Below are 19,231 nucleotides of genomic sequence, written 5' to 3' on the forward strand. Positions count from 1 at the left end.
TGAAGGTGGGAAATAAGTTACATTGAAACAACACACCATACTTGCCTACCCGACCCTCTCCATGAGGGAGAAAATGCTCTGTTCCTGGACTTTCCTGGTAATGTATGATTGCCATCACCTGTGGTGAAACACCTTTCTTATCAATTAACTAGCTCACCACAGGTGATGGCAATCCTACATTACCAGGAAAGTCCAGGAACAGAGCATTTTCTCCCTCATGGAGAGGGTCAGGTAGGCAAGTATGCAACACACACAATAGGGATGAAAGGAAATATGAACAGCCACAGTAGTCCAGGGGGACCCACGCTCAGGAAATCCACCCCCATCTGACAATCTAACATAGATTTGGCCAAGGTCCTTTAGCCTACTTGGATTTAGATTAAATTCTGAGGGCTACATGCTTAGGGGAATTAGGAGTAAAAAAGACACAGGAGCTGCTGCTGGAAAGTTTCAGCCACACCCAGCACAGCCACAGCGCATGGGGCACAGCACAGCTTCTGTTTTCTGCCTCCTTCTCACTTTGCTCCCTGTACCTATGGCTACAGCAGGCATGTGGAACCTTTGGTCCTCCAGGTGTTGTTGATCTACACATACCGGCATGCCTTGCTACAGTTTTGCTATTTGGCCATGCTAAAACTGTTGCAGGGCATGCTGGGATGTGTAGTTCAACAACAGTTGGAGGGCCGAAGGTTCCCCATCCCTGGGCTACAGCAATAAAAGAAAAGTGGATGTTGTGTTGGGTGTACTACGTTATGCCGATACTTGGGATCCCGGCGCCCGGCATACCGGCACCGGGATCCCAACCACCAGCATGCTGGCAGTGGGGTGAGTACAAAAGAGCCCCTTGCGGGCTCTCTGCGCTCGCCATGCTGTGGGGATGGTGGCGTGTTATGCGCACCACGCTATTTGTTCTCCCTCCAGGGTTGTTGTGGAAACCCCAAGAGGGAGAATAGTTGTTATATGCCGGCTGTCGGGATCCTGGCGCCAGTATGCTGAGCGCCGGGATCCCGACAGCCGGCATATCAAATGCCTCCTGTTGTGTTGTGTGCACAGGGTGCTGTATGTCAGTGTGTGTGGTGCTGGGTACTGTTTGTGAGGTGCTGTTTGTACAGGAATTATGTGTCAGTGTGTGTGGGGAAGTATACAGGGGAATGTGTGTCAGTGTGTGAGGTGCTGTGTGTACAGGAAGCTGTGTGTCAGTGTGTGGGTCTGCATACAGAGGACTGTGTGTCAGTGTATGAGGTGCTGTGTGTACAGGAAGCTGTGTGTCAGTGTGTGAGGGGCTGGGTACATGGGTACTCTGTGTGAGGGGCTGTGTGTACATGTGTGTGAGGCAGGGCCGGTTCTAGGGTGTTCGGTGGCCCCCTGCAAACTATAAATTTGCACCCTCCAACCCACACATAATAAGGGGGTGTGGTCTCACAAGGAAGGGATGTGGCCACACAAAAGTTACCCCAATTAAATTACACTACACAATAGCACAATCTTACACACACCATGAAATGCCTGATTAATATTGTAGCACAAAGTAGTGTACCTTATTCACATTATGTCACACAGAAGTGCCCCTTATGCTGCATTCAGACTGCAAATGCCGGATCCTACCCGGTAAGACAAACGTGTACTTACCGGGTGGGATCCGGCATTTGCACTCCGCTGCTGGCTTTCCAACCCGGCAATATACCGGGTCGGTTGCCATAACAACGGAGTGCGCAGCAGCAGCAGGGGTGGGGGTGGAGGCGGCGTCGGGAGATGAGCTCATCTCCAGCGCCGCCTCTCCCTATCTTGTGAATGGGAACCGTGTCGCATCGACACAGCTCCCATTCACACCGCACCTGACCCGGTAATCAACCCGGGTAAAACCCTTCTTTTTTACCGGGTTGATTTACCGGGTCAGGCGACCCGCTAAATCGGCCAGTGTGCTTTCACATCGCACACTGACCCGGTTCGACACGGCAATATGCCGTGTCGGTACCGGGTTATTTGTGCGATGTGAAAGGGGTATTAGTCACTTTAAGGTACACAGTAATGCCTCTTATGCACATTATGCTACACAGTAGTGCCTCGTACACAATATCCACAGGAGTAGTTCTCCTTACATATAATGCCCGCAGTATAGTGCCACACATAATGCCTACAGTAGTAGTGCAACACATAATACCCACAGTAGAAGTGCCACACATAGGGGGTAATTCCAAGTTGATCGCAGCAGGAATTTTTTTAGCAGTTGGGCAAAATCATGTGCACTGCAGGGGAGGCAGATATAACATGTGCAGAGAGAGTTAGATTTGGATGTGGTGTGTTCAATCTGCAATCTAATTTGCAGTGTAAAAATAAAGCAGCCAGTATTTACCCTGCACAGAAACAAAATAACCCACCCAAATCTAACTCTTTCTGCAAATGTTATATCTGCCCCCCTGCAGTGCACATGGTTTTGCCCAATTGCTAACAAACTTGCTGCTGCGATCAACTCAGAATTACCCCCATAATGCCCACAGTACGGGGCATTTTAACAGAGGAGGGGAGCCGTGTGCAGACTCTGGGTGGGTCCCTTTCTTTTTGCAGTAGGGGTATATTGAAAAAGGCTGCGCTATAGGGCCAATGGTATATATAGAAAAATATATATAATTGCCGGTGGATCAAATTAAACACATTTATTTTTCACATGTATATCAGTGCATACGGATACATAAATATAAAAAGGAAACAAACACACCAGTACTGGATACAATTATCAATGAATAAAAAGTTGCAATAAAAGCTGGGTATAAAGTGTCAACTACAATTGAATGGAAGCATGTAGTAGTATTCCTTTCAAATACCAAAAGCTGGAAAACAATGAAAGTAACTTTTGATGTTATAGAAAAGCCGCTCAAGTCCGTGTCACTGCTACAAAGTCAATGGGGAACTATGTAATTGTCAGGAATCTGCATTCTCCATCGCATCACTTCCTGTGAACAGGCGTCTCCTGGCTTCAGTCCTCTGTCTTCAGAGTATTCCCTGTGAATTGGACCTTTGGAACTACAGGTCCCAGCGGTTCCAGTTCCAATTCCGTTCCAGTCTTCAGTCTCCTGCAGCCTACAGCTCACTGTTCTCCACCCAACCAGTACTATCATTTGGTAAACTACTGGTTTCAGCCAGCAGCCTGGAGTACACATTGCTTCTAGTTAACAACATTTACTCCCGGTGCACTACTGAGCCCAGCCAGCAATCAGCAGTGCATTGCAGAATTACACTCCTGATGAATCATTAACTCCAGCTAACTCACATCTGATCTGAACACCCAATCCAGCGGGGTGTGTTCTCACAGAGATGCAACATCCAATCATCACAGACCAAGGGGTATAAACTCCAGTTCCTGGCTCAGTCTCATTGCCTTGGACAATGTGTTGTATTGTGGCATAGCAGCTCCTGGCTCCTGTTTCCAGTGTGCAAACTCCTGTTTCCAGTGTGCAAACTCCTGTTTCCAGTGTGCAAACTCCTGTTTCCAGTGTGCAAACTCCTGTTTCCAGTGTTCAAACTCCTGTTTCCAGTCTCCAGTGTTCAAACTCCTGTTTCCAGTCTCCAGTGTTCAAACTCCTGTTTCCAGTCTCCAGTGTTCAAACTCCTGTTTCCAGTCTCCAGTGTTCAAACTCCTGTTTCCAGTGTTCAGACTCCTGTTTCCAGTCTCCAGTGTTCAGACTCCTGTTTCCAGTCTCCAGTGTTCAGACTCCTGTTTCCAGCAATCTCCTCTTTTCTGTGATCTCCTGGTTCCAGCATTCCTGTGGAACTACAGGTCCCAGCATTACATCAGCTCCAGCTTCTGCTACAGTCAGCTTCCACCGTTTGCAGTAGAGACTTCTCTCCAGGTGCTGTCTATTTTCACCTGTGTATGGTTAACTTGCTTGCTGCTTTGTGCTATGACATCTGGCACTTAATACAACCTCTTCATGTGCATTTCATGCAGTCTCCTGCTTAAACCTTGCTTGGTTGTGGACTTTGCATTACTATTGACTGTGTGGAGAATTATTGCTGGGTATCAATCCATCTGTGGGAGTGATCACTATCAGATTGCTATTTCAGTTTCCAGACTAGTTCATTGCCTATATTACACGCACTGGTTCCCAGACCAACCGAATATCTGTGACTGTTTTATATTACCTTTGTCAGCATTTCCTGTACCAATTTATTTCAAGTTCATCCGTTTCTATTTCTGTTATAATCCGTTTGCATTTAATGAACATCATTGCACAGGAATCTTTACAGCCTCCTCTGTTTCTCTATTGCACCACCACTGACCCACTAGTGCCCCCTCCGGGGACAGACAAATCCACAGACCTGACAGTAATTCACTGAAGATTTAACTGAAGATTTTTAACACCGAGCCGCACTATGATAAAGATTGCTGCTATGAGCTGTAAAATCAATTGTGGACTGTGTAATTTACTGATGGGTTTTATCACCAAGCCACACTAAACGATGAAGTTGCTGCTGGAAGCTGTTACTCACTGTATCCCTGCTGTCTGGAACCCTTTTGATGGATGTGTGAAATCTGTGACCTGAGCGTCCTCTGGAGAAGTACCTGTGAACGGCAGCCGTGTATAGTAGCAACAAATGGCTCCAGCCAATTTACGGCCGCACGAGGAGCAAGCGGTGGCTTCCGTTTGTAGAAGACCAAATGCGGGAATGGTGGCACGGGCGGTGCGGATTACAGCTGATCGTAATGTCCAGTTATCCAGCTGATAGAGGGAGTCCTAGACGCGTTTCGTCACTTCCTGTGACTTTTATCGATATTGTGCGGCCGTTAATTGGCTGGAGCCATTTGCTGCTACTATACACGGCTGCCGTTCACAGGTACTTATCCAGAGGATGCTCGGGTCACCGATTTCTCACATCCATCAAAGGTGTCCTGGACAGCAGGGATACAGTGAGTAACAGCTTCCAGCAGCAACCTCATCGTTTAGTGTGACTTGGTGATAAAACCATCAGTAAATTACACAGTCCACAATTGATTTTACAGCTCATAGCAGCAATCTTTATCATAGTGCGGCTCTGTGTTAAAAATCTTCAGTTAAATCTTCAGTGAATTACATAGTTCCCCATTGACTTTGTAGCGGTGACACGGACTTGAGCGGCTTTTCTATAACATCAAAAGTTACGTTCATTGTTTTCTAGCTTTTGGTATTTGAAAGGAATATTACATGCTTCCATTCAATTGTAGTTGACACTTTATACCCAGCTTTTATTGCAACTTTTTATTCATTGATAATTGTATCCAGTACTGGTGTGTTTGTTTCCTTTTTATATTTATGTATCAGTATGCACTGATATACATGTGAAAAATAAATGTGTTTAATTTGATCCACCGGCAATTATATATATTTTTCTATATATACCATTGGCCCTATAGCACAGCCTTTTTCAATATACCCCGAAGATATTTATTGAGACTTGTGCAGATAGGTCTTTTGGGGTTGCTGCAATTGACCCAATATTATTAGTACATTTTATATATTATCAATCGCGCCATAGGTATTTGTTTTGTGGTTTTTGCAGTAGGCTCTGGCATTGTGCTAATCACTACTGTACATGTATGATGGCCATTTTGCTTGTGATTTTGCCACAAGTGCATTGTCCAATAAACTGCACCCATTATTGAAATTTCAGTGCCACAGTAGTAGTGCCCCTTACACACAATGCCCACAGTAGTAGAACCCCTTACACTTAACATTGACAGTAGTAGTGCCACACATAATGCCCACAATAATAGTGACACAACGTCCACAGTAGTAGTGCCCCACATAATGTCCAAAGTAGTAGTACCTCTTACACAATAGTAGTGCCACTCATAATGCCCAAGTAGTATTGCTCCTTACACTAAACGCCGACAGTAGAAGCGCCACACAACACCCACAGAAGTGGCGCTCCTTACACATGCAGATGTAGCTACTTTCATCACTTCCGCAATGCATAGTGGTGGCGCGGCTAGTTTGCCCATGACTATGTGCATGTGTGGACGCACGCACACACACACACATTAAAATCTATGGAGCGAACACCCATTGCGGTGCATTCGCATCATGCCGCAATGCGTGCGCATCACAGCAATGATGAGCGTCACTACATCTGTATGCCCACAGGAGGGGAGATGAGGGGGTGAACAAGCCATGGGGGTACAGCAGGAGAGCAGCTACCTCCAATGCAGCAGTCCACGGGATGGCAGAGAGGACCAGCAGCAAGGGCAACTCCAAGCAGGATAGAACTGCAGCAGCCACTGCAGCCTGCTCCCCTCCTCCCGATGACAGGCAGCAGGATTCAGCACCAAGCCACAGCCGTCAGAGGCCTGTCAGGGATGCAGTCACCCTCAAAAGCACCAGGCTATGGACTGGGATCCCGAGGGGATGACGGGGAGATCCCTACTGCATGGAGGCACACCGATAGTCGATAATAGCCACGCTACCTGCTGCCATTGCTGTTACCTGTCATACAGTGACGGGCGCAGTGGCAGCTGACAGCAACAGCAGGGCAGCAGTGTGGGGAGAGCACCTCATCATCTGCATGGCGCCTCCCCCCTTCATTGCATACCCTTGCTGAGTGGGTTGCGCAAACATTGTGTCCAAAGGAGAGTACACAGCAGGACGGTAGCTGTCATCCTCGGGAGCACCACTGGGCTGCACCCTCCTTCGACCGGCACACCTGGTGAGCGGCATCCTGGCCAAGGAGTAGATACACCCTCACACACCCACACTTTCTTTCTCTCTCACTCTTTCCATGCACTTACCAATCTGGCTGCCTGGCTTGCAGGCAGGATCTGTACCAACCTGCTGCCGTGTTGCGCCACCCCCTTAGGTCCCACATAGCCCCTCAGCGCCATGTAGCTCTGCCCCCTTTTCAACCGTACACAGCTGCTTTCACAGGGGCGCGGGAGAGGAGGCTTCAAGCTGCCAGCACCGCTGCCTGTCAGTGTGACAGGCACAGCAGCTGGCAGTAGCAGAAGGGGAGACATGTGCAGCAGCAGCAGGGATGCAGAGAATGGAGAGCGCCTCTCCAGCCTAGAGCCTACTGGCTCTGCATCCCTTTGCTGAGTGGGTTCCACTGGGTCTGATGTGAGGGGCTAGGTACAGGTGACTGTGTATGTCAGGGTGTGTGGTGCTGTGTCAGTGTATGAGGGGCTGGGTACAGTTGACTGTGTGTCAGTGAGTAAGGTGCTGGGTACAGGGGTCTATGTGTGTCGGTGTGGTACTGAGTACATGGGGACTGTGTGAGGTACTGTGTGTACATGAAGCTGTGTGAGGAGCTGTGTGTCAGTGTATGTGGTGCTGGGAACGGGGCAGTGTGTCAGTGTGTGAGGGGCTGAATACAGGGGACTGTGTGTCAGTGTGTAAGGTGCTGTGTGTACAGGAACATTTCAACTGTGGTTAAAAAAAAAGTAGTTTTCTGTTTTGCACAACTCTGCAGATCAGAAGTTCACAACCCTATTATTGTTTATCAGATGTTTATAGACACAAAAATTGTCTTCTCCTAAAAACAGCATAGGGTCTGATTCAGGTTGGATTGCAAATTCTGGTAAGTAGCAGAATTTGCAATCCATGTGATCGCATGTTGGGGGCCGCCTATCGCAGGGCCCAGCATCCTGATTGTCCCCCTTCCCCCCCCCCCCGCCCCACCATCCTTGATCAAGCAGAAATTGTGATCGCACCTCAATTTCTGTTTGATCGCTAAAATTAAGGTTGCCGGCGCAGCCTGTCTGTGCCCGCAGGAGACCTGCCGCCATACTCTTGATTGCGGCAGCTGCGTGTGACATCACACAGCTGCCCCGATTACGCCCCCATCAAGCCCCCTTTTCCCGACGGCATGCCCATGTTTTGTAGCAATGCTCCGTCTTACCAGAGGTCCTGGGTCCAGCTGCAGCAGCATTGTACCTCCCGAATGTCCCTCTTTCACCTACAGACCGTCCAGCGGGAGAGGGGGACATGGGCATGCCAGCAGCTCACACAGCCCTCAACATGCCCCCCACAGCAGTGAAAATGGGGTCATGGCCCGCGTTTGCAGCATTTCACTGAGGCCATGCCCCTACCTGTGAGGACATGCCCCTTAATTTCTAATACAAGGAAGCAGCCAGCATAGTGTGGGCAGCAACGCTCTGGGCGACTGCCCTGCTAGTCCGCACCTAAAACCGTCACTGTATTTACTTTGAACACTGTTCACTTGATGTTGTCACTAAATAAGCAGAAATAAAATTACTTCTTGAAGCCATATGGATCCTTCCATTAGTCCTATGCATACTTGAATAAGCATATTGTAGTAAACCTGGCTTCAGCAGCTTCCCACAAATACAGCAACTTTATATCTGACTCAGAATAAGAACGGTCTGCAGGGCTGTACCAGGGTACCATTTTTTTATGAGGTAGAGAAGATCTCTTCATAAGAAATTACCTCTATTTTTATGCTCTTTTGAAGATTTTTACTAACAAAGTGCTTCTTGTCAAGCTTCCAAGTACCCCATGAATATATTTCACTGTTCTTACTTCTAGTAATAAGGGAACATTCACGGCAAAAGTCGTGATGATCTAGCTTGCTTCAGCTTCCAAGGAAACGAAGAGAAGCCAGACTCTACTGCCCATCTAAGGTACTACTGTATGTGCCAGATGAATCAATGCTTGCAGAAAGATACAGTAAATCAGAGATAAAATAAAGTACCAGCCAATGAGCTCCTACTGTAACTGTCATTTTACAGGCTGTGTTTGAAAAAGGATAGTTAGGAGCTGATTAGTTAGTACTTTTTTTCTCTACACTTTGGGGCATACTGTATGTAATAGGATCTCGGACATTTTTTTTAAAGCAGCAATTATTCACAAGGCACGGTTTTGTCTTGTAAATGACTGCCATTTAAAAAAAAAAACCTGTGAGATGTGCTGGTATCCTGCACACATGGCAAACTTGGACCCTATTACATATGCCCCCTTATCTCTCTCCAAGCTTTGATAAATGTGCCCCTACTGTAGGTTAAGTGTTCCAGGACTGGGAATGGACCCACCATATAGATGTATGGCAATAATTTTGTTTGGCAAAACATCCAAATATATTTTTAGAACCAACAGCACTAATGAAGCATTCCAAGGTGGCTAATTACTGTACATTTACAAAATAACATTAGTTTTTATCCTGTGTTAAGGTCTTCTCTTCTGCATAATTTTGGAAACTATGGTCTACCGTTCATGTGTGTTCTGTACTCATTTCTAGGCTTCATGATTAATGTTAATCACTGATATCTTGCAAAAAGAATTGAGGTAGGAAGGCGCACTCGTGTTTACTACTTAGTATGTGCAATCACATATATTTAGTGGTATTTAAAGGAACATAGAGATATATTTACTAAAGTGCATTTTCAAATGTTGAGATATTGCCATTAGCAATCAATCAGATTCTAATTATTCATCTAGCACCTTCTAGAAGATAATATCTACAGTGTAGAATCTGATTTGTTGCTTTGGACAACATTTCCACTTTCAATAACCCACACTTCAGTAAATATACCCCAAAAAGTACAATTGATGTAGCAGAAATATTAATATGTATTTTACTGTATATCCTTTTTAAATAAATACACCTTGTGGCGCTCCCAAGAGTAACACAACAATAATACTATATGTAGAGAAAGAGTATTCTATTGGCTGGGGTACCCATGACAGATATTAGACCTTAACCTTATTATTCTATATTTTATAATAATCAAAACAGGTTAAGTTTTAATAGCTGCCAACATAGCTCTATTTTTCTTGATATATATCACTATGATCCAACATTATCTCTGCACATATGATTATATAGTATGAAAATAATATGAAGATAAAATCTAATGATACCATTTCTTATTTCAAATGTATTTACTTTAACTTTTAATTTAAACTATTACCCAAACTTCAAATAATGAAAAACACATTGCTATCTCATGTCTTTTACAGGTTGTACTGAATTCTGCACTTGGACATAATTAAACATATTCAGACAAGGTAAATTAACTTTTAAAAATATTGTCTAAAACTTCTGTTTCTGATATTCTGTTATTTATTGATCTATTATACTGTACATGCAAACATCTCAGAATTTCTCTATTTACCATAATGTTCTGTAAAGATAAGGAGTATGTTATAGGATTCCTTCGTCATCGCTATGGACAGCACAACACAGTGGGTGTTATTCAGGTTTGTTATCAAACCAAAAAAGCACACTAATGAGCAAAACCATGTTGCACTGCAGGTGGGGCAGATGTAACATGTGCAGAGATTTAGATTTTGTTTGGTTATATTGTTTCTGTGCAGGGTAAATACTGGTTACTTTATTTTTACACTGCAATTTAGATTTCAGTTTGAACACACCCCACCCAAATCTAACTCTCTGCACATGTTATATCTGCCCCCCTGCCGTGCAACATGGCTTTACCCATTAGTGCGCTTTCTTGGTTTGCTAACAAAACTGAATAAGGCCCAGTGTCCACAATGTGGATGCTAACTTGGATCTACAATATGATGCATGTTGCTTCAAATGTGAAGTCACTGGTCATGTTTTCAGTCCATCAGTCTGTACAAATAATTTGTTAATGATGAGACTACATGTATACCTGGGACTGTTTTCTATGCGTTTCCAGTGGGAAGATATATATATATATATATATATATACGCATGCACGTTGAGTATCCCTTATCCAAATATTCGGAAAAATACAGAATATTCCGACATACGGACTTTTTTGAGTGAGAGTGAGATAGTGAAACCTTTGTTTTTTGATGGCTCAATGTACACAAACTTTGTTTAATACACAAAGTTATTAAAAATATTGTATTAAATGACCTTCAGGCTGTGTGTATAAGGTGTATATGAAACATAAATGAATTGTGTGAATGTACACACACTTTGTTTAATGCACAAAGTTATAAAGAATATTGGCTATAATTACCTTCAGGCTGTGTGTATAAGGTGTATATGTAACATAAATGCATTCTGTGCTTAGATTTAGGTCCCATCACCATGATATCTCATTATGGTATGCAATTATTCCAAAATACGGAAAAATCCCATATCCAAAATACCTCTGGTCCCAAGCATTTTGGATAAGGGATACTCAACCTGTGTATATATATATTTACTAAAGGTCAACATTGAGATTTAGTTTTTATATCAATTAAGATCTAGCAATCGATGTTTGGTTTCAAGGGCTTAAACACACATTTACTGTACTAACAGGTGATTATTTTTTTTAATGAATGAATTTTTAAATATTAATAATGTGCTTTGACCCTGGAAGTGCAACATCGATTTTGATTGATTTACATTGATTTTAAATCAATCAGAATTGATTAAAATTAACCTTTAGTAAATTTTCCCTCTGGATATATGTATTTTTTTACTCCATATCAGATTTTTCAAACCACAACAAGCACATAAAACTAAATATATGTGAGACTAAAGAGATAATTAAAACAAGTTATAAAATAATATAACATATCTGTACTGAATTACAGTATATCAACACAGATAAGGCTATGAAATTAAATAAAAAGCAGTATCCTAATTAGAGATGATCGGTTTGGATTCCACAAAATCCGAGCCTCTACAAACATTGGGATCCGAGCGCACCTGAGCTGCGGCTCTGGTGTTCCCATCAGACTCGGATTGCATGTCGAGGCTGAACGTCATCTTCTTGGCGTCAGATTCTCGCGGGACTTGGATTCCATATAAGGCGCAGCAGCAGGAACTCTGTGCCATTTCATTCAATGCACGCTGATGAATGCTCTGCAATACTCTGCTGTTTAGGCTGTGCTGTGTCCATCCAGAGACTCTAAATTGTGGCTGTGCAGTAAATAGGGACTGTATATATAGGGGCACGCTGCGCTGTACTCTGCTGTTAAGACTGTGCTGTGTGTCTATTTAGACTAATTGTGGCTGTGCAATGTGCAGTATAGTTACTGTATATAGGGGCATGCTGCGCTGTACTCTGCTATTTAGGTTGTGCTTTGTCCATCTAGAGAGTCAAGACTATTTATGGCTGTGCAGTATAGTGAATGTATAGAGGGGCACACTGTGCTGTACTCCGCTGTTTAGGCTGTGCTATGTCCATCCAGAGACTCCAGACTAATTGTGGCTGTGCAGTATAGTGACTGTGTATATAGGGGCACACTGCACGCTTCTGTGTGTTGCGCTGTACTCTGCTGTATGTGTTATGCTTTTCTCAAGTTCGCTTTATAAGCCTTGTGATCCGTGAAGTTCAATCTATTTAAAAATAAAAAATTAAAATATATATCTATTGTTTATGTACTGGTTGGTTGGTGCACTTTACTCAAGTGTGATATGTTCATGTGTATCAATAAGCCCTGTGATCCATGCAGTTCAAACTGAGCTGCAAGCTTAAACATAGCAATATTAAAAAAAAAATCTATTGTTTTTGTACTGGTTGGTGTACTCTACTCAAGTGTGCTTTGTTCATGTGCATCAGTAAGCCCTGTGATCCACGCAGTTCGAACCAAGTTGCAGGTTTAAAAATAGAAAAATCAAAAAATATCTATTGTTTTTGTACTGGTTGGTTGATGCGCTTTACTCAAGTATGCTTTGTTCACGAGCAATTTACACCCTCACGGGTGCTGCACAAAGGCCCACTATTGCAGCAACATGGGCTACAGAGGCTATTAAAGCATGGGCCTTGGAGTTAGAAGCTGAAATCTCTTCTGACCATGCTAGACAATGCTTGTCATATATTGTCACAGCTTCTCACTATATTAAAGAGGTGGCTTCTGATGCCGGTATCCTAGCAGCCAAGGCCTCTGCTACGTCAGTCCTGGCTCGCCGGATATTGTGGCTGAGATCCTGGTCTGTGGATCTGGACTCTAGAAAAACCCTGGAGGTACTCCCTTTCAAGGGAGATATTCTGTTTGGGGAGGACTTAAATAAGATAGTGGCTGATTTGGCTACTGCCAAAACTGCCTGTCTGCCAAGTACAGCTCCTTCTGTGTCGAAGGCTAAAGGTACTTCCTTTTGCCCCTTTCATCCTTCAGGTAAAGCAAAAGGTCAGGCGTACAACAAGCAGGCCCGCACTTCCAAACCTGGTTAGCCGAAGCCCAAAAGAGCCTGGGCTGCCCGTCAGCCAGCTTCCAAGACCGATAAGCCTGCCGCATGACGGGGCGGGCCTCCCCCTGGGGGATTTCCGGGTGGGGGGCCCGACTTCTAGGGTATACCCAGGAATGGTTGAAGACCACTTCAGATGCCTGGGTACGGGAAGTCGTCACTCAAGGTTACGCCATAGCCTTCAAAAACCAACCCCCTCATCGATTTTTGCCGGACAGACGTCCCATTGGACCAGACAAAGGCAAACACACTACATTCGGTGGTACAGACCCTCCTGGATGCAGGAGTCGTAGTACAGGTGCCTCTTGCTCAGAGGGGCCGGGGGTACTATTCTCTGCTGTTTCTGGTCCCGAAACCGAATGGGTCCTCCCTGCCCATTCTCAACCTCAAGGCATTGAACAGGTTTGTGAAAGTTTCCAAGTTCCTATGGAAACCCTTCGCTCTATAGTTCTGGCCTTGGAACCTGGGGACTACATGGTCTCCCTGGACATACAGGATGCTTACCTGCATATTCCTATAGCAGTGTCACATCAGCAATACCTGAGATTTGCAATTGGCAACCTCCATTACCAGTTTTGGGCGTTACCTTTTGGTTTAACTACGGCTCCGCGAGTCTTCACCAAAGTTATGGCGGAGATGACGGTGGTACTCCGCCGTCAAGGGGTCAGGAAACTGCCGTATCTGGACGACTTGTTAATTCTGGCAAATTCCCCAGAACGTTTCCTACGTCATCTGGATATGACTGTCCAGTTTCTACAAGCCATGGGGTGGCTCATCAACTGGAAGAAATCCTCCCTGGTCCCTGCTCAGAGCATGGTGCACCTGGGAGCGCTATTGGACACTCACAACCAGCAGTTGTTCTTGTCTCAGGAGAAAGTCCTGAAGCTTCAGGACAGGATTCGTTGCTTCCTTTCTCTTCCGCAAGTGTCGATACATTCGACGATGCAGGTGCTGGGCCTCATGGTATCCGCATTCGACATGGTGGAGTATGCTCAATTTCATTCTCGCCCCCTCCAGAGGCTGGTTCTAGCCAAGTGGGACAGCCTGCCTCACCGGATCAGGTCTCACATGATCTCATTGACTCCGGAGGTCCTTCTGTCGCTGCACTGGTGGCTCCAGGACCAACGATTGTGCAGGGGCCGTCCCTTCTGGATATCCGACTGGGTCCTGTTGACGACAGATGCCAGTCTCAGAGGTTGGGGAGCGGTGCTGGAGCAACACTCTCTTCAGGGTCAGTGGACCAAGGAGGAATCTCTCCTCTCGATCAACATTCTGGAATTGCGGGCGGTCTTCAATGCGTTGAACCTGGCCCAGCATTTGATTCAGAACCGTCCTGTTCAAGTACAGTCGGACAACGCCACCACAGTGGCTTACATAAATCATCAAGGCAGCACTCGAAGACGTTTGACAATGAAGGAAGTCTCACGGATTCTACATTGGGCGGAACGCCATCTGCCGGCCATATCAGCAATCTTCATTCCGGGAGTCCTGAATTGGGAAGCGGACTTTCTCAGTCATCAGGACGTACATGCCGGAGAGTGGGGCCTCCATCCAGAAGTGTTTTAACTCCTAGTGGAAAAGTGGGGCCTTCCAGACGTAGATCTGATGGCGTCTCGACACAATCACAAGGTTCCAGTCTTCGGAGCAAGGACAAGGGATCCTCAAGCAGCATTCGTGGATGCGTTGGCGGTGCTGTGGAGGTTTCGGCTGCCGTACGTGTTCCCTCCGGTGTCACTCCTGCCCAGGGTAATTCGGAAGTTCAAGCAAGAAAGAGGAATTCTGCTTCTCATAGCTCCAGCGTGGCCCAGACGGCACTGATTCTCAGACCTGCAGGGCCTATCATCAGAGCGTCCAATTCTACTTCCACAATGCCCAGACCTCCTCGTTCAGGGCCCCTGTATCTACCAGGACCTAGCCCGGCTGTCTTTGATGGCGTGGCTCTTGAAGCTTCCGTCTTGAGGGCTAAAGGGTTTTCTGAGGCGGTCATTCAAACTATGTTGCGATCCCGGAATCCAGCTTCTGCTCGGATTTACTATAGGGTCTGGCATTCTTACTTTGTTTGGTGCGCATCTAACCATTATAGTAACATAGTATCTAAGGTTGAAAAAAGACAATTGTCCATCGAGTTCAACCTATTTGTGGTCTCCTATGCACGATTATTTTGTATAAATTTTTGACTGAAGTTGATGACTGCCGTTACGTTTTACCCCTCTTTTTTATAATAACCATAGTGCGTGACTATGCCCCGTAACCCTGGATATCCTTATCCATTAGGAATTTATCTAACCCATTCTTAAAGGTGTTGACTAAGTCGGCCATTACAACTCCCTCAGGCAGGGAATTCCAAACACGTATCATCCTTACCGTAAAAAAGCCTTTACACCGTATTGTGTGAAATCTCTTCTCCTCTAACCTGAGTAAGTGTCCACGAGTTCTCTGTGTTGATCTAACCAAAAACAGGTCCTGTGCAAGATCTGTATATTGTCCCCTTATATATTTGTAAATGTTGATCATGTCCCCTCTTAATCTCCTTTTCCAGTGTAAACATGCCTGGTCTTGCAAGCCTTTCCTCGTATTCCAGCGTCTCCATACCCTTAATTAGTTTGGTCGCCCGCCTTTGAACCTTTTCTAGCTCCAGGATATCCTTTTTGCAGTAAGGTGCCCAGAATTGTACACAGTATTCAAGGTGTGGCCTCACAAGTGATTTATATAACGGGAGTATAATACTCTCGTCCCTAGCATTAATTCCCCCGTTTTATGCATGCTAATATCTTATTAGCCTTCTTTGCTGCAGTCCTACTTTGGGTACTACTGCTCAGTTTGCTATCTATGAGGACACCGAAGTCCTTTTCCAGTACAGAATCCCCTAATTTTACCCCATTTAGTAGGTAGGTGTTATTTGTGTTCTTGTTACCACAGTGCATTACCTTACACTTATCTGTATTGAAGCGCATTCTCCATTTCGCTGACCAAGCTTCTAATTTAACTAAGGCGTTCTGAAGCGACTCGGCATCCCCCTCCGCATTTATAACTTGACACAATTTGGTATCCTCTGCAAAAATTGACACCATGCTCTCTAGACCTTCTGTTAGGTCGTTAATGAAAATATTGAACAATAGCGGTCCTAATACTGAGCCTTGCGGCACACCACTTAGCTCTTCAGTCCAAGTTGAAAAAGATCCATTAACCACAACGCGCTGCTCCCTATTATCTAACCAGTTTTTGATCCAAGTGCATATTGTGCTTCCTAGCCCTGATTCTTGTAGCATGTAGATAAGTCTCATGTGTGGTACAGTGTCGAATGCTTTGGCAAAATCTAAAAAGATTACATCCACCTCTTTACCCTGATCTAGGTTTGCGCTTACTGTTTCATAAAAGCCAAGTAAGTTGGTTTGACAGGATCTGTCCTTCATAAACCCATGTTGATTCCTTTTAATGACCTTATTGACTTCAAGGTTCTTCTGAATACTATCTCTTAGAATACCTTCCAATACTTTCCCCACTATAGATGTAAGACTAACTGGTCTATAATTACCTGGTTCAGCTTTACTTCCCTTTTTGAATATAGGCACTACTTCCGCTATATACGCCAGTCTTTGGGAACCATACCTGATATTACTGAATCCTTAAAGATCAAAAATAGCGGTTTTGCAAGTTCAGAGTGAAGCTCCGTTAGAACCCTTGGGTAAATACCATTGGGACCTCATGACTTATTAATCTTTAAATGTTTTAATCGGTCACAGACTACTTCCTCGCTTAAATAAGTACCTATCAGTGGGATATTCTCATTATTGAGATTGTTAGTCCCTGAATTGGGTCCTCTCTAGTAAATGCTGTTGAAAAAAACTCATTTAGTGTGTCCGCTATGTCATTATCATTTTTGCTTAAGACTCCCAACTTGTCTTTTAAAGGGCCTATACTCTCCTTCTTTAATCTCTTGCTATTAATGTATTTAAAGAATTTTTGGGGATTCGCTTTGCTTTCCTTTGCTACTAGTTTTTCAGTTTCTACTTTAGCCGCTCTTATTTCCTTTTTGCGTATTTTGTTACATTCCTTATAGTGCTGAAATGACTCTGCTTCCCCGTCAGATTTGTATTTTTTAAATGCTCGCCTTTTCTTGCTCATAAGTTCCTTTATCTTTTTGTTAAGCCACATCGGTTTATGATTTTATTCCTTTTTTTGCTGCTCGTAGGAATAAATTTGAGTGTATTTTTAGCTAGCAGGAATTTTAGTACCTCCCATTTCTCCGTAGTATTTTTTCCTAAAAACAAACCTTCCCATGCAATATCCCTGAAAAATAGCCTCATCTTTTCAAAATTCACTTTACTAAAGTTTAGAGTCCTAGTTGAGCCAGTATAGGGCTGTTTATGAAAACTGATATTGAATGTGATCATATTGTGGTCACTGTTTCCTATGGGTTCCCCTACTATAATACCTGATACCAAATCACCATTTTGTTAATACCAGGTCTAAGATTGCATTGTACCTAGTTGGTTCCTCAATTAGTTGAACTAAGTAGTTATCATTAAGTATGTTTAAAAACATATTGCCCCTAGCAGTATCACATGAATCGTTTTTCAGTTTATCTCTGGATAGTTAAAATCTCCCATCACTACTATGTCTCCTACTCCTGCTACTCTTTCAATTTGCTTTAGTAACAATTCCTCATCAGATACGTTGATACCAGACGGCCTATAGCATACACCCAATACTAACTGTTTTATTCCTTTTTCCCCGCATGCAATTTCTACCAATAATGTCTCGACACTGACTACAGTCCCCTCCTTAATATCTTCCCGTATATCAGGTTTTAAAAACGGCTTTACGTAAAGACACACCCCTCCACCCTTTTTATTTAGTCTCTCTCCTAAACAGTGTATAGCCCTCTAGATTGACTGTCCAATCATGAGATTCGTCCCACCAAGTTTCAGTAATGCCTATAATATCATAATGTTTGCTTGCTGCAAGTATTTCTAGTTTTCCCTTTTTACCAGTAATTCTTCTAGCGTTTACATATATACAACTAAGTATTTTCCCTTGCGTTAGGGACATCTTTCACCTTATGTAGCAATGTTGACCTGTAATCGTCATTGGTTAGTGCTTTGGTAAAATCTTTTAGTACCCATGTTAGTAACCTTACTGCCTGCTCTTACCCTCCCCCCAACTTCTCCCCCATTTTGTTTACTACCGCCAACCCCACTATTCTCACTGCATGACCCGTAGTTTCTAGCTAAACCCTCCCCCCAGGCTCCTAGTTTAAAATCTCCTCCAACCTTCTAACCATCCTTCCCCCCCCCCCCCCCCCCCAGCACCCGCTGCACCCTCCTCAGTCAGGTGCAATCCATCACGACAAAAGAGATGGCGCCTGACTGAGAAGTCCGCCCAGTGTTCCAGGAACACAAACCCCTCTTTCCTGCACCAATCCCTTAGCCACACATTTACCGCCCTAATCTCCCTCTGCCTCCCTGGACTAGCGCGTGGCATGGGTAATATTTCAGAGAATATTACCATAGATGTCCTTGCCTTAAGTTTCTTTCCTAAGTCCCTATAGTCTTTCTTAAGGACATCCCACCTTCCGCTAACTTTGTCATTGGTGCCAACGTGCACCAAGACCGCCAGGTCTTTCCCAGCCCCTCCCAACAATCTATCTACCCGGTCCGCGATGTGCCATACCCGAGCACCTGGGAGACAACAGACTGTACAGCGATCACGGTCCCGGTAGCAGATTGCCCTATCTGCCTTCCTGATGATAGATATAGTATAGTCAAGTTGTTGGCATGTCTTCAGCAGTGCCTGGACTTAGGCCTGCGTCTGGCCTCTCTCAAGGTTCAAATTTCTGCATTGTCAGTGTGGTTTCATAGAAAGATTGCGACCTTACCTGATGTGCATACCTTCACTCAGGGTGTTTTGCGTATCCAACCTCCCTATGTCCCGCCTGTGGCTCCTTGGGACTTATCGGTGGTTTTGGAGGCATTACAAGAGTCTCTGTTTGAACCTCTTGGTTCAGCTGATCTTAAGTGGCTTTCCCTTAACGTGGTGTTTCTGCTGGCTATTGCTTCAGCTAGAAGAGTGTCGGATTTGGGTGCCTTGTCTTGTAGTTCCCATATCTGATATTTCACCGTGACCGGGAGGA

General features: G+C 44.6%; 1 protein-coding gene across 10 annotated transcripts in view; it reads left to right on the top strand.

Moving 5' to 3' along the window:
- The window catches only part of LOC134927784 (poly(rC)-binding protein 3-like), a 2,026,162-nt gene that overhangs the window by 560,443 nt on the left and 1,446,488 nt on the right, over window positions 1-19,231 (top strand). For all 10 annotated transcript variants that reach the window (XM_063922741.1, XM_063922740.1, XM_063922743.1 and 7 more), the window contains one exon: window positions 9,945-9,992. The gene's annotated coding sequence lies outside the window, so the exon portion shown is untranslated. The remainder of the gene's footprint in view (window positions 1-9,944; window positions 9,993-19,231) is intronic.

The sequence above is a fragment of the Pseudophryne corroboree genome, chromosome 5 (genome assembly GCF_028390025.1).
Source record: "Pseudophryne corroboree isolate aPseCor3 chromosome 5, aPseCor3.hap2, whole genome shotgun sequence".
Taxonomy (NCBI): domain Eukaryota; kingdom Metazoa; phylum Chordata; class Amphibia; order Anura; family Myobatrachidae; genus Pseudophryne; species Pseudophryne corroboree.